Below are 5,776 nucleotides of genomic sequence, written 5' to 3'. Positions count from 1 at the left end.
TTATCGACCTACTACCAGGGACGACACCGATATCCAAAGTTCCATACAGAGTGGCACCGGTAGGATTAAAAGAACTGAAGGAACAATTACAAAAGTTGCTCGACAAAGGATTCATCAGACCCAGCGTATCACCATGGGGAGCACCGGTACTATTCGTTAAAAACAAAAATGGATTGATGAGAATGTGTATTGATTATCGGAAAATAAATAAAGTAACAATTAAGAACAAGTACCCAATACCTCGCATAGGTGATCTGTTTGATCAACTCTAAGGAACACAAGTCTTCTCTAAAATTGACCTCCGATCAGGATACTATCAAGTAAAAATCAAGTCAGAAGATGATCCAAAGACTGCATTCCGAACGAGATATGGTCATTATGAATTCTTAGTCATGCCATTCAGACTTGAAATTAGGAATAGCTTCCCAAGAGGGGGGTGAATTGGATTCTAAAAATTTCTTTTAATTCGTTTTAAGTTACCTTAAACTTCTTTTATTTCTTTTAACCAATTCTTGACTTGTTTGTTTAATTCTTTAAACAATTAAGAACTTAGTTCTTTTATCCAATCAATAACATAATTAAACAACCAATCAATTAAACACAATCAAACATTCAATCTTCAACCACACTTTGAAAGTAGAAAAAATCAAACATTTAATCACAATTTCCAAACCAATACACCCAATTTGATTGCCAAATATAAATTCACTTCAGCATAATAAGATTGATGTAAAATTCAAGATTTAGCACTTTTGGAATACAAATACTATCCAATCAATCTCAAGCTCTATACCATTCAATCACAATATATCTTTTGTTGTCAGCCCTGGATATGAATTTGTAAGCCCTGTAGTTGAATTATAATTTATACTTTGCTGATAAAGATTTGTTTCTTCAATATGATTTTCAACAACACATTCACACTCTTCTCAATATCTAGAACTCAACTAAACTCTCAGTTAATTGATCCTTGGGCTATTAAACAAGTAACGTACTCCCGTATGGTTTCCACAAGATATGGTATAACCAACGTACTCCCTTTCGGTTTCCGCAACCCAAATCAAAATTAAACTTTAAGTTTACTTGATTTCTATATTACGTAGTATATATGATTATCAAATAAATCATCCACGCAATTTCAATGTGTTGAAAATAAATAGTAGGGAAAGAGAGAGTGAGACGGGGATTTTTACAAGGTTCGGCTTATACCCAGCCTACATCCTCGCATTTAGCAAACCACCAAAGGATTCACTAAACTTGTTCCGTTGATGGGTGGAACAAACATTTACAACACTCCTTGGTTAAGGCTAGAACCTGCCTTCTCCAAATGATATCCCCTCATCCGGTCACTCCTTACATAGGCTAGAGCCCACCTCTCTAAGCAATATCCCCTTGCTAGGCCAACGATCCAAACAACCCTTGGAATCGTCAATATACAAGATACAAATCAAATATTTGTGTACAAATAATTTGCTCTCAAAAGAGTTGATTAGTACAACAATTCATAACTATATACTTCAAAGTAAATAACAATATAAATATTCAAATTGAAGCTCAAGGAAGTATATCACCAATTTAATTCTTTCAATGAATGAAAGATTTCATAATTGTAGCACAAACTTGGTGAGTAAAATCAACAAGAACTCAGTAAGCTTCGTGCAAGTTGAGAGCAAGAGAGAGCCTTGAGAGTTTGAGAGCAATTTGAGAAAGATGCTGAATTTTTGCTGAATTTTAATTCTTGGTGTGTTGATTCAATAATATTTGAGACTTATTTATAGACTTTAAAAGGTAAGTAACTTGGTCCCCAAGTGTGTTGAAATATCCCCCAAGTTTCCATAAATTTCGAGCCACAAACAATCCCCTTTAAAAGTTTGACCGTTATAAGAAAAACAAAACAGCCACGTGGCAGTCGCCTGCCATGAAATTATTTAAAGGAACAGCAGGGGCAGTAGCCTGGTAGTTGCTTGCTAGAACTAAGGTAGTCACCTATCATGTCCACTCAGGCGCCTGGCATGTTCAGGCAGTCGCCTGGCATGCACACATGCTGTTGTCAACTTCGAGCACCCTTCTATTTTTCGGTCAAAGCTTTTTCTATTTAACTCCAAATTTGATGATCTTGGTGTCAAATGAAAGCTAAGAGAAAAGCCCTATAACTTTCATGTTAAACACTTTTTAAAATAAATATTTCTTGACAGAGAAAAATGCACATCAATGCAGGTGTAGAAAAATTGACAGCATTTGAGAAATCCTCTTTTTTGTGCTTTTCATTCCAAAACTGATTCTAACCTTTTTGAAATAATTTTTCACCTTAGAAAAATATTTTCCAAGTATGTTCAAAGGTATTTTGGTCCAATAAATTAACCTAAGAGCTTCATGTATTCATATTGAAATTATTTGAAGTACTTACATGAAATTTCTTATTTTAATCCTCATGCTCTCATGATCTTCAAGTTTTATCTTTAAATTTATTTTTGAATCCATGCTTTAAGCTTCATATTGAATTCATTCTTTGAAGTACAAGCTTTCATCAATTCTTCAACGCTCTATCCTTGAGTCCTAAAAATATATCACTTAAACAAAACATGTTAAGTTCTACTTGTTTGTTAGCATCAAAATAGGATATTAAGCCTTGTAAGGCCAACAATCTCCCCCTTTTTGATGATGACAAACAAGAAGCAAAAATTGGAGTGAGTCTTAAGAAGACTCCCCCTTTCAATAAGCATCATCTTAACAATATTTGCAAGATCAATATCAATTTCAAAACCTCTTTTACAATCATGCTCATCACTATCAAATACTTCTCCTTTTGATATATATTATGTTCATACTCAGTTTTTGCAATTTGCAATATTATGCTCAATTTTTGCTTTAAAACTTCTCCCCCTTTTGACATCCATCAAAAAGAAAAAAAAATGATTAAGTTCAAGTAAAATCACATGTTGAGCATATCACCAAACATACGTATCAAACATATGAACATGCTCAATTTATAGTTTTTCAATATAGCAAGTGTAGTATGTTATAACATTCAAGTATATGAGTTGTAACTTCATTACTAACAACTTTTTCCTTTAGACATTATTCAAGATTTCAATTGTTAATTTTATGATACAGATTTAAAATTGAATTCATGATATCTAGTTAAACTTCATGATACCAATTGAAAATTTAATTCATGAAACCAATTGAAAATTCTATGAATTGATTAATAGGGAAACAATCATAATATAAGCAATATGACATAACACTCCCCCTGAATTTAACACATTCAATTTTGTTATCAATTTTGCTTTCATCATCCTATATTTCAAAATATTGATCCACATCATGTATCAAATATCAATATCATGCCAATATCATTAATGTCATATCATGCTCACAATTATACTTGTCATGCTCAAAAGCAAATTTAACTTTTAGATTGTGATACCAAGTGAGCTTTTAAAAAAAAAAAAATTGTGATACCAATTAAAATTTTTAAAATGTGATACCAAAAATAATCATGGATATCAAAGACTTTATAGATACCAAAGTCATTATCACATTATACACAGCTCATAAATACCAATATAACCATTACATCTCTTATAGCTCATGGATATCAATATAAAAGCAGTAATTCTATCAATAGCATTCATGATCAAGAATTAATCTTATATCAAAATTCATGCTTATACTCAATAAGCTCATGCTCAAATTTTCAACATAATGAGCCATAAATTTTCAATATAAGTCAAGCATATCATATAGGCATGTAAGCATATAGCATCTCATATAGTCATTTATTCTCAAACTTATCTTAAACTCTTCTTTGAGTTATTCTATTTTAACTAGTTTGTTTGTAGATTATGAATTAAGTTACTTTCTCAATTTTTAAAGGGAATGACTTAATCCATGGAGTTTTTCACTTATGAACTAGTCTTTCATCTTGCTACCCATACTTTTGTGGGTCCGATTGGTTTAACAAGGGATGATTCCTTAATTCTCTATACTTGTTTAATTTTCACACCCTTTCTCTTAAATGGACATTCAAACTTTATATGCCCATTTTTCTTACATTGATAGCATATGGTGTTGGTGTAAGCATTAAAGGATGTGCTTGCATTATCTTTGGAGGCTTTTGAGAAATAAACCATGTAAAGATTCCTTTTCTTTTTATTTTCAATTCCATTAAATCCAATGTCTTCTTTGTTTAGAGACATTCTTTGGGAGCCTACCATTTTTTCAAAGTTTGTTTTTCCTTTTGTAAAGTTATAAATGACATTTTCTTTATCTTTAATCTGATTTTTGAGATTATTTATTTCAATGTCTTTCTTGTTGTCAACATTCTTTAGTGATTTTTCTAATTCTAGAGATAGTTTTCTTATCTTATCCTCTAATTCAGAAATATATATATATATATATATATATATATATATATATATATATATATATATATATTTCTTATATTCTATAGAGGATAGGGATCAAAGGTCTTCTATCATCTTTTCATTCTTGCTTTCTAATTCTTTAATTTGTAAATCTTTTTCTTTTTTAGCAAGGTGTTTTGATTCTAATTCTTTTATTGTAGCATCATACTTATTTTCTATTTTCATGAGTTTTGATTCTTTTTCATTTTCAGCAATCTTTAGGAATTCTAACTCTTTCATTAAACTTTCATTCTTATTCTTCAATGAGGTGTTTTGTTTATTTGCTTTCATCAACATCTTATGTATTTTGAATAGATCATTTTGAAGTTTATCATAAGATGGCATACCCTCATCACTTGATTCATCACAACAAGAATTATTTGAAGATTTAGTTGAGGAGCTTTCTTCCTTATCCCATGCCATAAAGCACGTGTAAGCAACCTCTTGGTCACTTATTTCATTATCCAAACTACTTGTACTATCCCAAGTAGTGGCTTTCATGGCCTTCTTATTTTTATTTTTAGACGCTTTCTTTAATAGTGGACATTGCGGTTTTAAATGTCCAACTTTATTGCAATTGTAGCATTTAGGAGTTTTATTCTTTGATTTCTTTTTGATATCTTCTTCTTCTGATTCAGAGTCTTGATTTCTTCTTTTAAATTTGTTTCTCCTTCTTAGTATCCTTGCTAGCTTTTTAGATATGAAGGCTTCTTCATCTTCATCCATTTCACTACTTGAGTTTTCTTTTAATATTTTAAAGGCTGTTGATTCTTGGGCTTTGGTTTTTCCATTCTTTTTATTCATTGCCATTTCATATGTAAGGAGAGAACCTATAAGTTCATCTAAGGAAGTGTTTTTCAAATTTCTTCCCTCAGTTATGGCAGTGGCTCTTGGTTCCCATATGGTTGGTAGCCCTCTAAGAATTTTCCTTATCATTTCATAAGTAGTGTAGGTTTTTCCTAGTGCATTTAGGGAATTGATTATGTGAGTGAACCTAATAAACAAATTTGTAATTGATTCATCCGAATTCATCTTAAAGGCTTCATACTCGCTTGTGAGCATATCAACCCTATTATCCCTAACATCCGTTGTTCCTTCATAAGTAACTTCTAACTTATCCCATATTTCCCTAGCTGATTTACAAGCCATTACTCGATTAAATTCATTAGCATCAAAGGCACAATATAAAACATTTATAGCACTAATTTATTTGGAGCATTTTATAATCTTGATCGGTCATATCTTTCTTCTCTTTTGGGATTTGTTTTCCATCTACTATCTTAGTAGGAATTTAATCTCCATCTATAACAACTTCCCATACTTTCCAATTCATTGTTTGGAGATAGATTTGCATTCTCTTTTTCCAA

This window comes from Malania oleifera, chromosome 7, assembly GCF_029873635.1.
Source record: "Malania oleifera isolate guangnan ecotype guangnan chromosome 7, ASM2987363v1, whole genome shotgun sequence".
In the NCBI taxonomy this organism is placed as follows: Eukaryota; Viridiplantae; Streptophyta; class Magnoliopsida; order Santalales; family Ximeniaceae; genus Malania; species Malania oleifera.
Note: the sequence above shows the minus strand (reverse complement) of the source record.